Raw genomic sequence first — 23,013 nt, 5'->3', positions numbered from 1 at the left:
ACGTGCGTGAGACATGTTCCGAATATCCTGGGGTCTAGGTCTTTTTGTGGATTTCTATTGGTCACTTCCGGTTGGACTTGGTTTTGTCATGCGATAGGTCACGCGGCCCGGCCCTCTCAGTGGATTGGTGGGCTCAAGCAATGGGCTTCTTTGGGACTGCAAATAGTAAGTGGCCTAGTTGGGCTTTCGGGCCCATTTACTAACTAGTGGGAATATTTCCCAATAGTTACCCCCCCCCCCCGAGAGCAAACTTGGTTCCTGATGCTCCAAGGTGGTGGCAGCAAGCCAGTTATCCAAAGGATCCAGACGTGCCCCTAGTACTTCCTGATGCAGCCGGGCTTCTAACGCTTCGTGTAGAACTCTTAGTTCTTAGGCTTTAGTTTTTTTGCAATCTTTTATATTCACCTTTTTTAATGAATTGTAATGAATGAAGTTTTTGTTTAATTATTGCTTTCCCCATAGTACCCCCCATTACCGAACTTGAAAGAGTTTAAAGCTCAGTAATTAGGCTTGGTAATTCCGGGGTGGGGTGCCCCTCTACTTTTGTACTTGAAACTTCGGATAAAGTTAAGTGGAAAAAGTATGGACTCAGTGCTTTCGTGGTGCCCCTCTACTTTTGTACTTGAAACTTTGGATGAAATTAAGTGGAAAAGTATGGGCTCGAAGCTTCTGGGGTGCCCCTCTTCTTTTGTACTTGAAACTTCGGTTGAGGCTTGTGAAAATGTAGCTCATCTACTTTTGTGCTTGAAGCCTCAGTCGAAGTTAAGTGTAAAAGATTTTTCTATTTGGGAGCTAGTCCCAGGAAACTATGCCCCTCTACTTTTGTACTTGAAACTTCGGTCAAGGCTAATTGAAAAAGTAGCTCTTATACTTTTGTATTTAAAGCCTCAGTCGAAGTTAAATGTAAAAGATTTTTCTTTTTGGGATCTTGTCCCAGGAAACTATGCCCATGTACTTTTGTACTTGAAACTTCAGTCGAGGCTAAGTGAAAAAGTAGCTCCTCTACTTTTGTACTTGAAGCCCCAGTTGAAGTTAAGTGAAAAAGTCTTACTCCTCGATAGTATTTGACAAGAATTTGTTGCATGAATCACAGTCTTATTCATTTGATAAATGAGGAGCGGAATACATGAGTCTGTTATATATAATACTTGCGTAGATGCTCGGCATTCCATGGCCTCGAAAGCATTTTTCCATTGGATGATTCTAGATGATAGGCACCCTTGTGATGGCACTTGATGACTCGATGGGGACCTTCCCAAACTGGACCCAATTTTCCCTCGGTCGGGTCACCTTTCGAAGAACTCAATCTCCGAAGATGAAAGACCAGGGTTTTACTGTTTTATTGAAGTACTGTGCAGTCTTTTCTTGATAGGTGTAATACCCCGTATTTTGAGATATTAATAAAATATCTTAAAATATGATTTAAGGCCTAATAATAGGAATAACATACATATGAATATTTGTGGAATAAATATTCATCATGATAGGTATATATATTTAAGAGATTAAATATTTATTAAGAATATATGTATGAGTATGTAAGAGTTAAAATGGATTAGAAATTAGACCAAGTCTAATTCGATTGATCGATTATAGAATCGATCGAGCGATTGTTTAATGTCTTAAAATCGTCGTGTGATTAAGGAATCAAACCTTTATTAGAAGCCAAAATCGATCGATTGATTGATTATTTTAACCAATCGAGCAATTTAGTTATATAGGTGCTGAAACGGGTGAAAATTTTGCTAAGTATAATAGATCGATCGATTATTTTATAGTGTAAAAAGTAGATCGATCGACCTACTGTTCAAGTAGATCGATCGACACACTGTTCAAGTAGATCGATCAACTTAGAAATCAATCTATCGACTTTCTGCAGAAAATAGATTCATATACCAAATCATCTAGGATTCAATTTTAATTACCAAATCTCTGTCCCAGCCGTTGGATACGGTCATTTTAGAGTGATATGGGCCGTCCATTTCACTATATAAGAAGACCATTTCTTCCCCTTCACAATCACTCATCCTCTCTCAAATTCTCTCTCAATCTTTCTCAAATTTAGTTCTCTCTCTCTTGGTTTGGGTCCAACAGCAAGAAGAAGAGAAGATAAGAGTGTAAATCTCTCTCTCTAATTCTCTTTTTCTCTCTCTTTCTCCATCTCTCTTGTTCGTGGGCACTTGTAGTAGATAGAATGAAGAAGAAAAAAAAAGAAGAAGAAAGAAGAAGGAAAAAGAAGAGAAGAAAGGGAAAAAGAAAAAAAGAAAGAAAAATGATATTTGGATTTTAATTAAAGTTTTGTTTTAATATTGTTGATTATGTGAGTTTTTAATCTAACATTTTTAAGTTGTGGTTTAAACAGGGTATTCAAAGCAGAGTTATTATATATAAAAATACGCCGTTATAATGGCCGAATTATAAGTTACTATTTTACAAAAGCGCTGTTACGTTGCTAAAATATTTTTAAGTATTTTTATGCATTCAATATATTAATGCCGTTGTTCTGCCCAATTTTATAAAAAGATAAAATTATTTTATAACTATGGCAATTAGTTATATTAATTGTTATGTTTAAAAAGAAATATTATGCTAATATGATTTAAAAATGAAAAGGGCAATTTTTATTAAAAATGGATGTTTTGGCCATTATTTATAAATGCTATTATAATGCCCGCATGAAATATGTGGATTTATAATTGATCCATTCTATATGCCATTATAATGTCCAAATGACATTACATTATTTAGAGATCAAAAGCGATAAAAAAAGAATATCAACATTTTTGTGCCATCCATTTTATTAATACAAAATGATTATTTTATTGGTTGGTATAAAATATAATGATAAGGTTATATTTATAGAACTATTATATGCATAGCCGTTGTGATGTCTGGATAAATAACAATTTGAAATAAAGAAATAAGTAGATTCACCTAGTATTATTTACTAGTCTATTAATGGATGGGTATAATTATGTAGCTTCTGCGGATAATCTTTGGAGCGGAAACGGTAAGTATCTCTATACTTACTGAGGACGAAGCTGGTTGACTTTTCCTATAATATTATGTTTACTGCTTTATTTACTTGTTTGCACATGTGACTTTGCACGTTTTATTATTTTTAATAATCTATTTAATAACAAGCTGTGGATCCAGATCCACAGTGGTACATGACGATTCACTAGTAGCCCATGTATTGTGAATGTAGAAGTACCGAAAAAGAGAATAATAAACAAAAACTAATGTACCCAGGTCATTAGGGAAGACTGAGGTTTCCAGAAGCCTAGGCTCCCAAAGAATATAATCAAAACTTAAGTGAGGAAGCCCAGGCTTCAAATAAGACGTTAACCGTGCCTAGGCCAACAGAGGAGTGAAAAAAGGAAAATACCTAAAACTCTGCATTTAAAATTATCATATTATTGCTTTGTAGTTACGTTTATATTCGATATATGACTATGATTAGCTACCATGAATCATATATTGCGTATACATGTGATTACAAAGCCATATTTACATTATTTTGCATTTATAAAATAAATCAACATTCATTATATTATTGGAAACAACGGACTCACTTAGGGTATTTTGTGTTATTGTTTCTATATATATATATATATGTTGGTGCAGGTTTTATAGATGAAGATTAGAGCTTAAAAGGTTTTAAAGCTAAGGACACATAGATTGTATTTTGTTTGTAGTCTTCTGTGTTTATAACCTTTTATGTTGAGAAGATTGCTAAGATTTTCATGTATTCTTTTGTGTCACTATTGACACTTGTTTCCATGAATTTATTCTAAGTATTTTAATGGATGTCTAGAAGTATTTTAGGTAGAAGCTCTAATGTGTTATTAAATTCCAAGTATGTTGGATATATTATATTCCGCTGCCAAATCTTAACTCTGACGATGTCGTAATGTCACGTGAAAATTTAAAATTTTCACTTACGTCTTTTTGTAAAAGGCGAGGCGTTACAATTTGGTATCAGAGCAGTTTGCTCTGAGGACCTTAAGACTTGACCCTAGAAGTCTAGAAATAACACAAGAGCTATAGAAAATAAATCACATTTCTAATGCTTTGTGTGGATTTTACTAGATTGTATAGTATTGTTTGATTAGTGTTTATTTTTCATCCTTTGATAATCTATGAATATATTTATCTCAATGCCTTGTTATATGTTAGAAAACATATTGGTATGATGACATGTTAAACAAAGATCATATTTCAAGATAAGGAATATGAAACCATTTTGATGAAAGAACTAATTTTTAAATATGAGGTTTCAACGTTTGAATAATGTTTACAAATGATATTTAGATGCGATGAAATTGTTTTAGAATAAAAGTTTTATGAAAATGATATATATCTATATTATATACGTATTGGTGTTTTCACTAGCAACTGGGACACTTTATTTGAATAGAATGAGTAAAACTTTTATTCCAGAATGAGAATACTCATTCATGTATTATTATATGCTTTCAAAATATTTTAAAACAATACAATTTATGTATGAAAAACAAAGTTTAATACAATGATTTGTGAAAATGTGCTAATACTATATGGCACATGGTAATGCTTTTTATAAATAAATGCCTCTGGTTTTCATATGAACTGAAATTAAGATTTATATAATTTTATATTGAATGTTTATCTGCTCTACCTACAAAGCTATTGGATAGATAATTATTATAGACATTCTTCTATTAACAAGTTTAGATATTAAAGTGCAAAAAGGATTCTGCCTTGATAATGGCCTTAGCATAGAATGGATGAAATTCTTAGATTTAATAATAAGGTAGCTGAGTGCTTATGATTTTGAGGTATAAGAATAGAGATAATTTCGTGATTAAGATAATTCATTACCAAGTGTCATTTTCTAGGTATAGTTTTAATTTTGTGATGCTTGGAGATAGGATATTTGGTGCTTAACACTTTGGCTGATATATGGATAATAAATTAATTAAGCACCTTATTGATTAAATTGAAGATAACGGTTTCCTATATTTGTTTAATGTTTACCCGATTAATCTTAGAAGAATATATTCTATGGTTTGATGACTTATGGATAAATGAATAATGGCACATTTTGAGGATATGTGGATTGTTAATAAAATAATTTGATGATGCTTCGTTATATATGATCTCTAAGTTTAGTATTACGATAATATTTATTTGCTCTTATTGGATAAGTGATTGAACATTGGATTATCGTGCGAAAAGAGTTGAATAAATATTTTATGATATCTAATGAGTTTAGATGTCTAAGTGTAGAGACCTCCTACCCAAACAACGATCCCAAGGTAAGACAGACGAGAAATCTGAGGTATGAAAGTAGGAATAATATCATGATTAGAATAATTTGATATCTACAATTATTTTAAGGAATAGACATGAGATACTTTTGAAGAATTTAAGTGCTTAAAACCTTGACAGATTTTTGGATATTAAGTTGATAAAATTATTAAGTACTTTAAGGATATTTCATGTGCTTAGAGATAATAATTCTCCTATGCCCATAATGAGGATAACCTGAGAATCAAGAAATAAATATTGAGGCTTTAAGGTATATCTGATTGACCCTAGAATTTACAACAAAGATATCTTACAACTGATGAGATTTACTATTCCAAATCTGGTATTTTTAAAGATGAGTATATAAATTATAGATTACTGATTTATTTGAAGAAATTAGTCGATTATATGATTTGACAATGAACTTTGGAGAAGTTAGGATCTATTAATTGGTAAATTACTGAGGTTCTCTAGTTGATCACTCCGGCGTTTTTGAATTTATATTTCTAAGGATCTGATGAGGAATATGATATATGATAATTCAATCTGAGAAGTTTGAGGTATGGCACTAAGAATAATTTCATGGTTAGGGTAATTTGATATTTAGTACCACTTTTGATGTATGATTGTGATATTGTTATACATATTTGGAGAAATAGATTATTAATTCTGGTGCTAATTATTTTGGCAGATTTATGGATGTTAAGTTGATTTAGTACCTTAGTGATAAGCTTATAAATGATGTTTCTCCTATGTCTATTGTAAAGACTACCTTGGAATCAAAAGAGCAAATATTAAGGTTTTAATATCTATTAATCCTAAGGTAAGGAAAAGTATATCTTGTGGACTAAAAATTGTTGAGTAGTTCGATGATGAACATCTACTATAGCCAATTGAGAATAATGATATCTTTTAAAGATAGGTATATAAATTGCAATTGATGGATCATTTTGAATTTTGAGGATTATTAATTCATGTGTATTTGAAGATATACTGCCTATTATGTCGAATCTAGTATCTTTGGAGAATATATGGGGTTATTGAAGAAATAATGATGACTGAATGGTTCGAAAGTATTGGACAAGATTCTCTTCTTATGCATTTGATAAGCTTTGGAAATATTAGAATCCTTTAATTGAGGAATGATTGAGGTTTTCTAAAATCTAAGTTGTTTGGTATAAGAGAATTGTATATAGGATGCCTCATTATCATGCATATGATATTAATTACTATTTTCTTAGTAAACTCTAACTTTATGGATAGATATTTTAACTATTTGAGGATTGATTGACTGCATAATTGTATTGGATTAATATTAAGAATTTGATCTAATTACTTTACCTCTTGAGGATGATAGAAATTGTGCATGAACAAGAAAAAGATCATGGTACTTTATAAAAAAAACATGAAAGTAAAAGTTTGAAGAATTATGATAAGACCATATTACTTCCTTGTACCTCTTTGATAAGATTAATTATATATGATCGAGGAAACATATCGAGCTCGCAAAGAGGACTACAATATTTTAAGGTATGGATTAATGATGGTCTAAGTATTATGATTGTTAAGATCTGACAAGAATGATTTACGACATTCAGAATGATTCAATCAGTAAACCTTAAGGTTATATAAATGATAGGCTTGCTGACTAAAATTTAGAGATACGAATTTTCTGGCAATCCAGGATTTAACCATTTGAAGAAATATTTACACCTGAAAACTTCATGTTGAGGTTGGAATCTATGGCATATGTTGATTAGGATTGATTTGCTTTAAGTCCTAAGAAACAGTGAGATGATAGATTTCATGTATTGATTTACGTTGACTGATTATTCCTGTCACTAATGTTTGAGTGATTGATTGATCGATTGACTAATCAAAACTGACCGCGATCAATCGGTGACGACAAAGAGATCGATGACGATAGCCAACATGTCTTGTCAAGCCCCACCAACAAAGGGCAACCTTATCATAATCCTTGTGAATCTTATGCTCACATCTAGAAGACCAGGATCTATCACAGGCAAGATTACTATCGGTTAAGTATACAAGGTAAGTACGTTAACCCTCTCAGTCGTATTGAGTAGGACTAATACTTGACGATTTAGATTAAGAATTTTATCCATTAGGAATTCGATGTTAACACTTACTTCGGTTAACATTGACTTTGAACGATGCTTAGCCCTATATCAGATTTAAGTTATTTTAGTTACCATAATGATTGTGATTATGGTAAATTTGGATATTGACCCATAGGATTATGGTTCCTATGAATAACATAGAATTACCCTTTAGAATAAGAATAAGCTTAACCATGATTTTTGAGAAGTTAATTGGAGATTATAAGTGTAAAATCAGTCAAGCTAGAATTGGATTAATTTTAGAAGCTTCCAACTTGACCTTTGGATTGATTTACTCCTATTTCAACTATAAAGGATAGTATGATAAGTTTTGGCTAACAAGATATTAGCCTTAAGTATAGAATTTGGCTATTGACTTATGTGATGACTTTGGGTATTAGCCAAATGGATTGAGAATTTCGATATCATTTGTTATAGAGATAAATAAATCTTGATTGAGAATTACTAGATGATTTATATTGGCAAAGCTTGAAGTTTTAAAAAGATAAATGCTGACCTCATGATATCAGCCAATGATTCAAATTTTGTGATAAGTTTATACTTTTGGAAAGATAACCTTTTATTAAGAAGATATGTTTTTAGCCATCGAAAGAATTGGAATCTCCCTATGGAGACATGTTTTGGATATTCGTTATTGAAGAATAATGAGTGTAGATGAATCCACTTTGAAGTTTAATTGGATTAAAGTTGTCAATGATTTTTAATCATAGTGGATGGAATAATTATGACAATGTGAAGAATGAGTCATGGCATAACCCCTATATTGAGGTTTAATTGATTATAGGAAAGTGAGAAATGTTACATGATGAATTAAAAAGGTTATTCCTACGATAGGCAACGAGAACAAGGTAACTGATTTATGATGTTTGGTATTACGCCTTATTGATTTTAGAATCATTGATTTATGGAATTGGATATTAGGTGTACATCCGATTAATAGTTAATCTATGCTTGAGCTTGAACCATACTGAAAAATTGAAATGACTTCTAAAAGTAAAGTGTGTGCATAAGTGTCAACAAAAATTAAGGCACAGCGGAAAGTAAATGACACAAAGATTTTTGTTGACGAAGTGGAAACTCGGTTAAGAGAAAAACCACTTCGGGGCAGCCAAACCCAAGAATTCCACTATTCAGAAGACAAAGCTAGATACAAGATAGTAACACTCACATGTACCGATGCAGTGGTCGTACCTTGATCTCTGACATGTAACCCAACACGAACACTTCCCAACCAGGTTCACCTACCTGAAGGGGTTTTCAATGGAACTCCTTACCTTAGAGCCGACCTCTAAGATAGACTTCGATTTATAGCGCAGCACACTTGAAAAAACGGCTTTAGAGGAAATATCACGTCTCTAAGCTCTAATGGAATTCACACCAAATTCTTGCAGCTCTAAGTGCCCAAGGACCCCTATTTATTGTCTGGGGGTCAGAATGAGCGTCAGGCAAAATTTGCCTTGGAGCCGTCCGGATAGTGGACCATGGACGTTCGGACGGACAATTGTGCGACAGGATTTTTCCGAAAATTCCGCGGAGAAATCTTTCCTGTATAAGAACATCGTCCGGACGGTCGCACATCCGCCGCTAGTTATTTCCATATCAGGCTTCGCACGTCCAGACCATGGGACAGGAGAGTCCGGACGGCTAAACTTCAGCACTCAATTTCCATATCTGATGCATGTGCGACGGGACCATAAGGGGGAGACGTCCGGACGGTTGAAGTCGAATCGTCAGTTACCATATACGATGCACCAGCGTCTGGACCACAGCTGTCAGGCATTCGGACGGTCAAATTCAAACTGCGATTCTTGCCTTATGGACACACGCGTCCGGACAGGATACCACATTGTCCGAACGGTTGATTGATCTTCCCTTTCTTGAATTTGGAAAGAATCAGTGAACCGTTCGAGAACTAATAGGCGTCCGGACGTGCTGCTGAGACGTCCGGACGGATCAAGCTGGAACAGAAACTTGTCGATACAGTGAAGTGTCCGGACGGAAGAAGAACGTCATCCGGACAGATGATGCTAGACTGTTTGGCGTCCGAACGGGATGACACATCGTCCGGACGGATGGAGCAGTAGACAGATGGGCGTCCGGACGGGATGATACATCTTCCGGACGGCTGACAGGGAACTTGAATTTTCTTCTAATCTTGACATCACTCTAAAAGTGGAATCCTTTTTTACAGCATCTTTACACATAAGTGATTTTGTCCAAACACAGAATAAGGCCAAAATACTAACAAACTCCCCCTTTGGCCATTTTGGGACAAAAATCACTTGACCAGTTTGGAAATACATTCCCGGTCCAAAAATAAAAGTTACTCCCCCTTTTTGTCACAAAGGGACAAAGGGTAAACAGAGTAATAAAAACTAACTGTCATAAAAATTACTCCCCCTAACGGTCTCAGAAGGACCCGGGAAACAGAGTAATATATATCCAAAGCGTTTTAACCAAAAACAGAAATTGTCTCAAAAATAAACACTATGGAATTTGATACAGAATTCATACAATTTACAAGCCCAGGGTCATCTATTTATAGGCTTATAGAAAACCTAAATCTGTTGAAATTCAGACTCTGGCTATCAAGATTCCAGACGGAAGATAGCCATGTCTGGACGGTCTTCTACGACCGCCTTTCAAAAATAGCGCAATTCTTTCCTTATCAGGTCCATGTTCTGATGGCTTGGCCGAGCGTCCTGACGGTCTTCGTTATAACTCCTTTCTGTGTTTGAACGGAACACTGGAATATTCTAAGATGCTGGACAACGTCTGGACTTGTTGCCACATCATCCGGACCACTTGCAAAGACTTCCTTAATAGTATTAACTTCTGAAATCCAACTCAGTGTAGAATAATGATTGACCTAGCATCCAGACGGTGTTACTCTGTCGTCCGGACGTCATCAATGTAATCTGCTGGACACTGCGGGGCATCTGGATGCCTGCAAAGGCTCGTCTGGACGGTTGCACAGGAACCGGTTGATTTGGCTTGGAATTTGCAAGGAATTTTCATGGACATCTTCTAGAAGCTTGTGATTAGTCACATGTTTTGAAATGAACACTGTCTGAATAAATGAAGACTCTGAATAAGAACCAATCATCCTGTTAATTTGTAACTATTACATAAAGTGTTTTTGTCGTCCCGAATGTAGCCAACATAAAAAAACTAACAGATGCAGAGCATGATGTAGTGGATGAATCATTAGATGAAGTCTTGTCAACAACCACCCATAGGAAGGCAGGCTTGGGTCAGAAAGAAGGAAGACATTCACCCCTTGAGGGGGAATGGACTCACCTAGTTGGTGAAGGTATTCATGTTTAGGATTTGGTTCCTAATCCTAAGGCATCAGGTTTGATTGCATTGCTTATTCTTCTACTGTTGTACCTTGTGTTGCTCTGCAATTAGGAACCACTATTATTTTTCCCCTATTTCACTTGAGAAAATATTGCAGATACTATCTAAGGAAGACAGAAAAAGCATGTCGGGCGGCTTTTTTTTTTTTTTTTTTTTTTTCTGTATTGGCAACTTTGATCCTTCACAGGTTTGATCTTGCCTTGCATGCTCATTTTATGATATTGTTTCCATATAGCATGTTGTTTTCTTTAAAAGAATAAAAATAAAAATTTGGGGGAGAAAATGCAGGGAATTTTCTTTTTTTCTTTTCTTGGCATGTCAGATATTGCTTGTATTTTTACCTGATATCTCAGTTCATTGTGCGTTAATTGATTTTGCTTAGATATGATTGAGAGTTTATGACTTTATATCTGCCTAGTTTTTCCTATGTATGTAAAAGCTGGATAATTACTTTCCTCATGCGATGAAAATGTGCACTATCCAAGTCCCCTAAGGTACATTTTTTTTCTCTCTCTGACTTCTTACTTTTGGAAATTCTAAATAAGAAAGATGTCTTTGATAAGATGGTGAAATTGACCAACATGCTAGTTGAACCTAGAGCCAAAAAAATCTAGTATTTTTTCTAGGTTGTAGCACCAATAAGAACCAAGCAGTGATTCTTCTAAATTCTATGTTATATGCTTATATTCACTGCTTCTGTGCTGAATTAGCTTTATATCTTGTCCTTCATGGTGCAAGTAAAATTTTGTCTTGTCCTTCATGGTACAAGTAAAACATTTAGGTGCTGCATCTTAGGGGTAATGTATTAGATGAGGGTTGCTAGACCCTAGTAAATAATAAGGTTTGACTTTTGACTGATCTTTCATTGATTTTCTCTCTTGTCTAGAAAATCTGGTGGATTTTTGTCATATCGGTGAACTTCATACCTTATTGAGAAAGTCTTTAAATACACACACACACGCATTGTATGAGTTGAGTAATTTATTTGAATTTTCTGTCTATAGGAAAATTTTGTGCTGATTGAAATCTGAACTCTCTTTTATATCTTTGCATAGTTTTGAGATGCTATTTGACTGTTTTATCAGTTGATTATACATGCATGTTCTGAAGCTGACATTAGGAAAAATATTTTTCGCAATTTTACCTTCGGTTTCTGTTTTTCAGTGTGAAGCATCCGGAAGGTCTCTCCTTGCGTCCGAACTCGCGCGGCCTGTCGTATGCTTATGTGGCAACGTGCGTCCAGACGGGTTAGTGAGCCGTCCGGCCGGGGACCCCACAGTTATAAGTCGAGTTTCTACCCTAGCCGCCACCGCATCTCACTTTTGTCCCCACATGTTTTTGTTTCATACTTTTTGTCTTCTAGTGCATTTTTCTCGTGGTTTTCACAAAATCTCGAGTTATCTTGTCCTCTTGTGCATTTTTCTCCTCTCTCTAGGTATTTTTTATTATTTGATATTCTTATTTAGTGGTTTGTTAACTGTTAGAATATTGAATCTTTTGTGGAATGTTTTTAAGAATAGGAATTGCATTTTTGTGATATCTGGTGTGTTGGGAACATATGTTTTGGCATTATTTTGGATTGTATTGTGATATTGGCTGGTTGTGTTTTTTTGGACAGTCCATTTTACTGTCGTTATAATGCCGAATTTTCTTTTGGAACTAACAAGATCTTAACCTTTTTGAGATTATTTTCGGCAAATCTTGTTGGTTATTTTTGCAGAATAATGTCTACTGGCAATCCACAACGTCAAGTCTGACAGAGGACAAAAGGAGATTTCGTAGCCCTGAGAGCCAAAATTATGGATAGAACTGTCATTGCTGAACGGAACGTTGTTCATGCAGGTATAATGGTGGCTCCTCTAGACAGCATCCACGATATTATCCAGACCTACCACTTGGGATATCTTCAAAATTGCGCCAATGTTGTGCTCACTAGGCTTGTCAGGCTATTTTATGCTAATCTCGAGGTTTTTCAGGATGATGATCGCAGGTTGGTTCTTTAGTCCTCTGTGGATGGGCATATTATCACTGTTGATCCTCAGATCATCAGTCAGGTCATCGGGGTGCCTGTGCTCCAGCTTCCTACTAGCCCATATAATGAGGTAGTCTTACCTTCTTCTCTGGATGATCTTAGAGAATTTTTCCAGGCTGTTCCTCAAGGTGAGGAGCATGCCACTACCATCAGGATCGGTGCCCTGTCTGCTCCGCACCGTATGCTCTCCAAGATCATCCTGCACAATATATGGCCCGTTACTAGGCGCAGTGACCTCATTTTGAAGAAGGCATAGTTTGTCTATGTTGTTTGCTTGTGCTTGCCCTTTTGTCTGTGCAAGCATATTTTGGGAGTTATCCTAGAGGCCCACGATGAGGGCAATACCGGTCTTCCCTTTGGCTGCCTACTCACTCAGATCATTTTGCAGTCAGGCATCAATGTCACTGTCGAGCCCAAAATAAAGATTCAGAATCCCATCAACAAGCAGACTCTGATGAAGTCTAATGCCCAGCTGAGACGAGATGATCAGGATGATGATCCATAGCGTCCTCATATTCATGTAGCAGTACCTAATGTGGCATCCTCTTCTCAGACTGCTCCTCCACCTCCACATCAGTATGCCGGTTACGCTTAGATATTGGAGGCTTTGGCTGCATTTCAGGGCAGTATGAGCTCCATGCAGCTAGATATTTCTTCATTGCAGCAGGGTTTTACTTCTATGCAGCAGGAGGTTCACTTAATTAACCTCCGCGAAGCAGAGCTAGCTGGACATCCAAGAGTGTCTCAAGCATCATTATCCGTCCAGCAGTGATGATGACAACGATACGCCTATGGCTGATGCATCTTGATTTTTTTGTGTGCCTGGTTTTTAGTGATTTTGGGACAATTTATCCTTTATTGTGGATTATTTATTAAAACATTATAACTCTTGGATATTATTACTCTGTTTACCCTTGTCCTTCTGAGAAATTTAGGGGGAGGAATTTATGTGTGGTTTTTCTCCTTACTCTGTTTACCCTTTGTCCTTTTGAGACAAAAATGAGGAGTAATTTTTGATTTGGACCGGGATTGTATTTTTAACCAATCAAGTATTTTTGTCCCAGAATGGCCAAATGAGAAGTTTGTTGGTGTATAATTGGCTACATTCTGTTGAACAAAATCATTTTTATGTAATGATGTTTTTAAACAGGCACTACAAAAAAACAGGTGTTTTGAGCCCTTTTTTTAGAGCCATTTTAAGGCTTTAAAACGGCTCTAAATGTTTTGAGCCATTTTCAAAATGGCTCAACATATCGAGTATTAAAGTCTCGGTTTGAGCCGTTTTGAACTAAAACAACTCTAATTTGAGCCGTTTTAATAAAAACGGCTCAAACCGGTTTAAGCAGCTTTTTAAAACAACTCCAATTATTTAGAGCTGTTTTGAACCAAAACGACTCTAAATAATTGAAGCCGTTTTAAAGACCCTAAAACGACTCTAAATTTTTTTTTTTTTTAAAAAAAAAACATTAATTTTTTTTATAGCCGTTTTAGGGTCGCTAAAACGACTCTAAATAAAATATTTTACAAAAAAAAAAAAAAAAAAAAAAAAAAAAAAAAAAAAATTTGGAGTCGTTTTAGGGACTCTAAAACGACTCTAAATAAATAAATAAAATATTTTTAAAAAAATATCAAAACCCCCTTTCAGTACACTATATACATCCGATCCCCCTAGCCAGGAACAACAAAAATGAGTTGGACTAAATGGCTACAACCACACGCAGTCTAGCAACAAAAGTTACAAAACACCACAGAAACAAAACTTTGCTATGGCCAGAGCAAAACACAGCAACAAACAAATTCAGAGAAACAAAGAGGAAAAATAAGACTACATCTTTACTGAATTCGTTACATTCTTCAGTTACAAGAGTGCACAATATATAGGCTAATTAAGGGGAGCACATCCCATGAATCATGCAGTAAAATAAGGATGAAAACATGGAAATAAAGAAGAGGAAATCAGGGATGAGATTATGCAAGAATCAAGTTGATGCTGTCAAGCGGCTGAGGAGAATCCGGAGGAAATCAAGGAGAGGGAGTCGGCTGTTGTAGGCTGTAGGCTGCTGGAGGATTTTCTGCTTATCTGGTGAAAATCAGGTCTCTCATGGGTTCGCTTGATCTCCTCTCTGCTCCTACTGGCGGTGTTTCTCCTGGCTCCCAACTCTCTCTCTCTCGAACTCCCTCACTCTCGGTCTTTCCTTCTCTGTCTCACCCTCTATCGGACTCTCTTCTCTCTAGATCTCTATCTCTCAGTCTCACCCTCTCTCAAACTCTCTCTTTTCATATCTCTGGGTTCGGGTGAGAAAAGAAGAAAGAAGAAAGAAGAAAAAGAAAAAGAAAGAAGAGAGAAAGGAGTTGTAGGGGGCAGTGGCCAGTGGGTTCATTTTATAAGAGAAAAAGAAATAAAAAATGTTCGAAATTTTTTGAACAAAAAGATGAGGGGCTACGCGGGACACAAAAATTTCGTGTCCCGTGCACCCCCTCAAAACGACTCCTAGTTGGAGTCGTTTTCGCCTAAAAGGGCTTCAACGAAAATAATCTGAAAACAAATATTGACTTCTAACAACCAAGTGTGTGTATTTGTGTGCAACAAAATATCTTAAAATGCAGAATTTAAAAGACAAGATATTTGTTGACGAAGTAGAAACTCTATGAAAAGAAAAACTACTCTGGGGCAGCCAAACCTAGGATATCCACAATACTGAAAACAAAGCTAATTACAAGACACTCGTACTCACATACCCTTATGCAGTAGTCATACCTTTAACTCTGACACGAAGCCCATCATGAACGCTTCCCAACCAAGTCTCCTACTTGAAGGGGTCTTCAATGGATTCATTTACCTTAGGGCTGACCCCTAAGTTAGACTTCACACGAACTGCTGAGCACACACCAGCAATGGCTTGAGAGCTAGCGGATCTTTAATTCTCCCTAAACACCCTCTCTAAGCAATATGGAATTCGTTACAGAATTCTTACAATTTATAAGCCTAGAGCCCTCTGTTTATAGGCTTAAAGAAACCCTAAATCTGCACAAATTCGGACTCTGGCTGTCGAGCAAAATTGCGTACAGAAGTTAGCCACGTCATGACGGTCTTTTGCGACCGCCTTTCAGAAACAACACAATTCTTACCATAACAGGTACACGTCCGAACGGCTTGACTGAGCATCCGGACGGTCTTTGCTATAACTCCTTTCCGATTTTGAACGGAACACTGGAATATTCTGAAATGCTGGAGAGCGTCCAGACTTGTTGCCATGTCGTCCAGCCGTCTTGCAGAAACTTCCCAATCAGTGTTGACTGCTGAAATCCAACTCCGTGTAGAAATTGGAGAAGCTTGACCTAGCGTCTGGACAATGTTGCTCTAACGTCCGGACATCTTCAACGCTGAAGCTTCTAGACACTGCGGGACGTCCGGACGCCTTCAACGGCTCATCTGGACGGTTGCACAGGAACCGATTGAATTGGCTTGTAATTTGCAACGAATCTTCATGGACATCTTTTAGAAGCTTAAATGAACACTCCGAATAAGTGAAGACTCTGAATAAGAACCGATCAACCTGTTAATTTGCAACCATTACATAAAGTGTTTTTGTCATCCATAATGTCGCCAACAAAAAATACTAACAAACTCCCATTTTGGCCATTCTGGGACAAAAACACTTGACCGGTTTGGAAATACATTCCCTGTCCAAAAACCAAAAAATACTGCCCCTTTTTGTTACACAAGGACAAAGGGAAACAGAGTATTAAGAAAAACCATAAGTATTTATGATTTTACACAAAGTCTGAAAAAAAAAATTGTTCGATAAACAATAAAAACATGATACTTCAGGCACTCATGTATGTCAATCTGACTCTACTCGACCCACTCTCCTATAAGATTGACTTCCCGCTTGAGAGCTGCCATGGAAGACATAAGCTGTGCAAAAGCAGCTTCAATGTCGAAGGTGGGCGGCACGGCTGTGATGATGATGCAGCTGCTGAGGGGGGAGCTGAAACAGGGGGAGGCTGAGGAATATCACCTTGAGCCTCATGCCGCAACTGCTCATTAGACTTCATGAAAGTATGTATGCTAAGAGGATCTAGAATCCGTGATCGGGGCTCAGAGTCTAAAATATCTGTCACGACCTGTAAACAGATTTGAGTGATCAAACACCCAAAAGACAGACTCTTGTTCTTCTCATTGCGAACCTTGAGCATGGTGTGCAAGATGTGCTTGCACAAGCAGAAAGGAGTCCTCATCACTATGGCATAGAGAAGGGTGGCCTTCTTGAGAGTAAGCTCACCCCGACGAGCTTGAGGCCAAAGGTTGGTTACAACAACCTTTGCTAAGAACCGGTGCATAGGAGCAAATGCACCAATGTTGATCTGGGAGTGTGACTTCTCCTCTCTCTATGGTCTCATACCAAAGAAATCATGCAGGAAGTCAATGCTGGGAGCCTTAACACCAGGACGAAAAGGAACTCCTAAGACTGGTAGAATAGGGACCTAGATCATAGTGAAAAATTGAAATGACTTCTAAAAGTAAAGTGTGTGCATAAATGTCAACAAAAATTAAGGCACAGCAGAAAGTAAATGACACAAAGATTTTTGTTGACGAAGTGGAAACTCAGTTAAGAGAAAAACCACTACGGGGCAGCCAAACCCAAGAATTCCACTATTCAGAAGACAAAGCTAGATACAAGATAGTAACACTCACATGTACCGATGCAGTGGTCGTACCTTGATCTCTGACGTGTAACCCAACACCAACGCTTCCCAACAAGGTTTACCTACCTGAAGGGGTCTTCAATGGAACTCCTTACCTTAGAGCCGACCTCTAAGATAGACTTCGATTTATAGCGCAGCACACTTGAAAAAACGGATCTAGAGGAAATATCACGTTTATAAGCTCTAATGGAATTCACACCGAATTCTTGCAGTTCTAAGTGCCCAAGGACCCCTATTTATTGTCTGGGAGTCAGAATGGGCGTCAGGCAAAATAAGCCTGTGAGCCGTCCGGACGGTGGACCATGACCGTCTAGACGGACAACTGTGCAGAATGGGCGTCAGTCAAAATAAGCCTGTGAGCCGTCCGGATGGTGGACCATAACCGTCTGGACGGACAACTGTGCGACAGGATTTTCAGAAATTTTCGTAGAGAAATCTTTCTTGTATTAGAACATCGTCCGGACGGGATGGCTCAATCGTCCGGACGGACGCAAGTCCGCTGCAAGTAATTTCCATATCTGATGCGTGTGCGTCCGGACGGTTGAAGTCGAATCATCAGTTACCATATACGATGCACCAGCGTCCGGACCATAGCTGTCAGATGTCCGGACGGTTCATTTTGAACTGCGATTCTTACCTTACGGAGATACGCGTCCGGACGGTATACCACATCGTCCGGACGGTTGATTGATCTTCCCTTTCTTGGAACTTGGAAAGAATCAGTGAACCGTTCGAGAACTGATAAGCGTCCGGATGTGCTGCTGAGACGTCCGGACGGATCAAGCTGGAACAGAAACTTCTCGAAACAGTGAAGTGTCCGGACGGAAAAAGCACGTCGTCCAGACGGATGATGCTGGACTGTTTGGAGTCCGGACGATATGACACATCGTCCAGACGGATGGAGCAGTAGACAGATGGGCGTCTGGACGGGATGATACATCGTCTGAACGGCTGATAGGGAACTTTGAAATTCTTCTGACTTCACTCTGAACAGTGGAATCCCTGTTTGCAGCATCCTTACATATAAGTGATTTTGTCCAAACACAGAATGAGGCCAAAATACTAACAAACTCCCCCTTTGGCCATTCTGGGACAAAAATCACTTGACCGGTTTGGAAATACATTCCCGGTCCAAAAATAAAAATTACTCCCCCTTTTTGTCACAAAGGGACAAAGGGTAAATAGAGTAATAAAAACTAACTGTCATAAAAATTACTCCCCCTAACGGTCTCAGAAGGACCCGGGAAATAGAGTAATATATATCCAAAGCGTTTTAACCAAAAACAGAAATTGTCTCAAAAATAACAAAAAATCTACAAAAACATAAGAGGGAATCAAACATCCTCAGTCATGGGTAAAATCCCATCTGCACCATCCTCATCATCACTACTGCTAGGATGATGATACTTCAGGCACTCCTGAAGGTCCACCCGGTTCTGCTCCACGCGCCTGTCGATGGAGTGCACAGCAAGCTGCATGGAACTCATAGACTGCTGCATGGAGGACATAGACACCTGCAAGCTGCTCATCCCTCCCTGAAGTGCAGCAAGAGCCTCCATAATCTGAGCATAATTGACCTCTGGCTTAGATGGCGGAACAGTATGTGAGGATGAAGCAATATCTGGAAAGCTGACTGGCATAGCAGCAGGTGGAGGCGCCTCATCATCGGAGTCATCTCTCCGCAGCTGCACATTAGACTTCACCAAAGTCTGCTTGCTGATGGGCTGCTGGATTTTCATCTTCGGTTCGCCATTGACATTGATGCCCGACTGAAGAATAATCTGAGTAAGGAGGCAGCCAAAAGGGAGACCAGCAGTGCTCTCATCACGGGCTTCTAATATAACCCCCAAAATGTGCTTGCATAGGCAGAAAGGCAAGCGGAGGTGGATAGCATAGACAAACTGGGCCCGTTTCAGGATCAGATCACTACGCCGGGCAACCAGCCAAATATTCTGCTGAACGATCTTGGCCAACATGCGGTGGGAGGATGACAGGGCACCAATCCTGATGGCAGTAGAGCGCTCCTCACCTTGGGGAATGGCACGGAAGAATTCCTTGAGATCATCCAGGGATGGAGGAAGCACCACCTCATTGTAGGGGCAGGCTGAAATCTCGAGCACTGGGACTCGAATGATGTGACTGATGACCTGAGGATCAACAGTGATGAGATGGCCTGCAACGGAGGACTGAAGTACTACTCCATGATCATCATCCTACACCACCTCCAGGTTGGCGTAGAACAGCTTGACCAATCTGGTGTACACCACACAAGCACAACTGTGGAGATATCCCTAGTTGTACGTCTGAATGATGTCAAGTATGTTGTCCAGTGGTGGCACCATGATATCAACCCGAAGCACTTTCCGCTCAGCAATGACGGAGCGGTCCATAATTTTGGCCTGGATTGCAGCCCTATCTTCCACAAGCCTCTGACGGACCCTGCGGGGTGGATTGCCGGCAGACATGATTCTGCACAAGATCCAACAAGAATTTTCAAAGAAAAATATTCCAAAAAAAATATTCTTGTTAGGATAACACAAATTTGGCAGAATAACTGTAGTAAAAGGACTTCAAAAATAATATCAACTAAGTCCATGAAATTTCAGCATGGCAGATATATGCATCTCATATTCCAAAAATGAATAACATTCTAACAGCTTTAAAGAAAACTGAAGAGAGAAAGACTAGAAAAATACCTGAAATATGAGAGATATATGCAAAAAGCCAAAAACTTAAAGCCAACCTTACTCACAAACAGCCAAAAATTCTGATTTTGTGGGGTATGAAGAGAAATCGGTGATCTGGGCATTTTATAGCCGATGTGGGGTCCCCGTCCGGACGGTGGATTGATGACGTCCAGACAGTTGCTGCCTCGAAAAGGAGCAAAAAGGTCACGCGCGTCTGGACGATATAAAGAGACCGTTTGGACGATGATGACAGCGCGCGTCCGGACTCCGTCAGGTCCTGTCCGGACATGTGGGCTCCATCTCCGTCCGGACTCCAAGGGAGAACCGTCCGGACCACCAATCCGTCCGGACGTCAATGTAGACCATCCGGACGCTCCACACTGAAACACCAGAAAAGCTGAGAAGAATTTACAAAGATCAAATTTTCTCAAGTCAGTGTCAGAATACGCATGCATAATCAACTGATAATGATGAGTGCCAAATATTGCATATGTGGACCCCTTAATTTGCATTTACTAAACCTTTAGTTTTGTTATTTTCTAATGTTTTTGGTTAGTTTTGGTATTTTAGTATTTTGCAGGTCATTGAGAGAAAACAATAGCTTTATGGTGAAAGAAAGCACACTTTGAGAAGACCTAGATAATGTGGTTATGTTCAACCAAATTAAGGAGAGGACTAAATCGGAATTTCTCTAATTGGAGTCAAAATCGGATTAGAATTCAGATTCTGCACATGTCATAGTATTTTGGCAATAACTTTCAGCACAAACATTCGATTGAAGTGAATCAAGCGGCGTTGGAAATATATCTTAATTTTCTACAAATCCTTATGAAACAGGATTTTCCTAATTCGGACGTTTGATATGCCAAAATTTCCCCGCAATAAAAGACTGCAAATCTGGACGGATTTGGAGTCCTTTTCCTTCTTGGATTGTGTTTTCAGTTTCCTACTCAAACTAGAAGACTAACCTCCGATTTTAATTGAAATTCTAGGGATTCTAGGATTTGTTTTCTCCCTATAAATAGACCTCTAAGTCTCAAGAAAAAGGGGGAGAAGCTAGAGACCACATATACTCTTCTCTTTTTAGTTTAGTTTTTCGTTAGTTTAGGATTTATTTTTCATAGCCATGTGTAGCTAATTTTTCAACTAAGGTTGAGGATGAAGCCTCACCATTGAAGAGCAACAATATTTTCATGTAAGTTTATACTATCCGATTTTATTTGGTTTAATTTTTCCTATGTTTTACTCCTTTTCAATTTGTGGAATGATTCTTGGATATCTTTTGTGATTCAAGGATACATTTGATGATTTGAGATAATTTCACATAATTGATTGCTTGAGTTTTTATTTATCAAAACGTTGGATATTCATTGTGTTTCGTTCTACGGATACATTTGATGATTTGGTTAAAACTGGATATCTTTTGTGATTTGTGCAAAGAACGGATTCATTGAATGATTTAATGATTTTTTGAAGCATAGTAGAATATACATAAGATTTGTATGGTAAGAACTTCGGATGTGTATTGATAAAGATGAGAATATGTTGCTATGATTTTGTGGATGTGGATTCCAAAACCTTAGTATCTTTTCTTTTGTTTTATTTTGTTTTTTTTTATTTATGTTTTTTTTTTGTTTTATTTATTAAAATCAAATTTTTTTTGGAACTAGGTTAAGATTCAATTAGTTTAGAAACAAAATTGTTCTTCAAAAACACAATTCCCTATGGGATCGACCTCGCACTTGCAAAACCTTTTATTGCAAACGATTCGTGCACTTGCGAGTACAATTAAAATTCGCATCAGATAACAGAATCAGAGAGCATCTCAGAAATACACAGAGATATAAAAGGAAGTTGAGATTTCAATTAGCACACATAATTTTTCCTGATCATATAAAAATCAAATAGGCAACTCAACTCAAGCAATGCGTGTGTGTGTGTGGAGACACTTTTCCCACAAGGTAAGACTATCCAAGACATGACAAAATGCAACTAGATTTTCTAGACATGAGAGAAAATCCAAGACAGATTAGCCAAAAGTCAAACCTTATAGCTTGCTAGGGCCTAGACACCCTCATCTGATACACTCCCCCTAAGATATAGCACATATAATTTTTTACTTGCTCATAGAGGGCAAGGAAAGTTTAAGCACATAGGCAATGATTAAACAAATTTAAAGCACATAACTTTTTATGAATTACTGCTCGAATCTTATGGTACTGCAAACAGTAGGTAGTGCCAGAGTTTATAGATGCTAGGTTCAACTAGCCTGTGTTCAATTTGGCCATCTTATCAAGGACTTCTTCTCTTATCCAAAATTTCCAAAAGCAAAGAGTCAGAGAAGGAAAGATGTACCTTTAGGGGAGCCCAGGATAGTGCACTTTTTCATCGCATGAGGAAAGAAGCTATCCTACTTTTTGCATAAACAGGAAAAACACTTGTCTATCATAGTCAAAACTCTCAATTATATCTAAGCGTATTTAATCAGTGCATACCGAATTGAGATATTAGGTAAGAATGCATGCAATATCTAATAAGCCAAGAGAAATAATATCCTGCAAATTCTGCCCAATTTTTTTTTTTTTTTTTTTTTAATAATAAAAGAAACAAACCAACATAACAAGCAATATGGAAAAAGACATCATATGCTAAGGTACAATCAAACCTGTGTGCTCAAAGATGCCACTACAGAAAAACAGTCGCTCAACCTGCTTTTTCTGTCTTCCCCAAAAATACCTGCAAAGTTTTCTCAAGAAAAACACAAGGGGGCACAACCAACTGGTTCCTAGAT

The sequence above is a fragment of the Alnus glutinosa genome, chromosome 5 (assembly GCF_958979055.1).
Source record: "Alnus glutinosa chromosome 5, dhAlnGlut1.1, whole genome shotgun sequence".
In the NCBI taxonomy this organism is placed as follows: domain Eukaryota; kingdom Viridiplantae; phylum Streptophyta; class Magnoliopsida; order Fagales; family Betulaceae; genus Alnus; species Alnus glutinosa.
The sequence above is the reverse complement of the archived record's forward strand: the minus strand, read 5'-3'. Positions refer to the sequence as shown.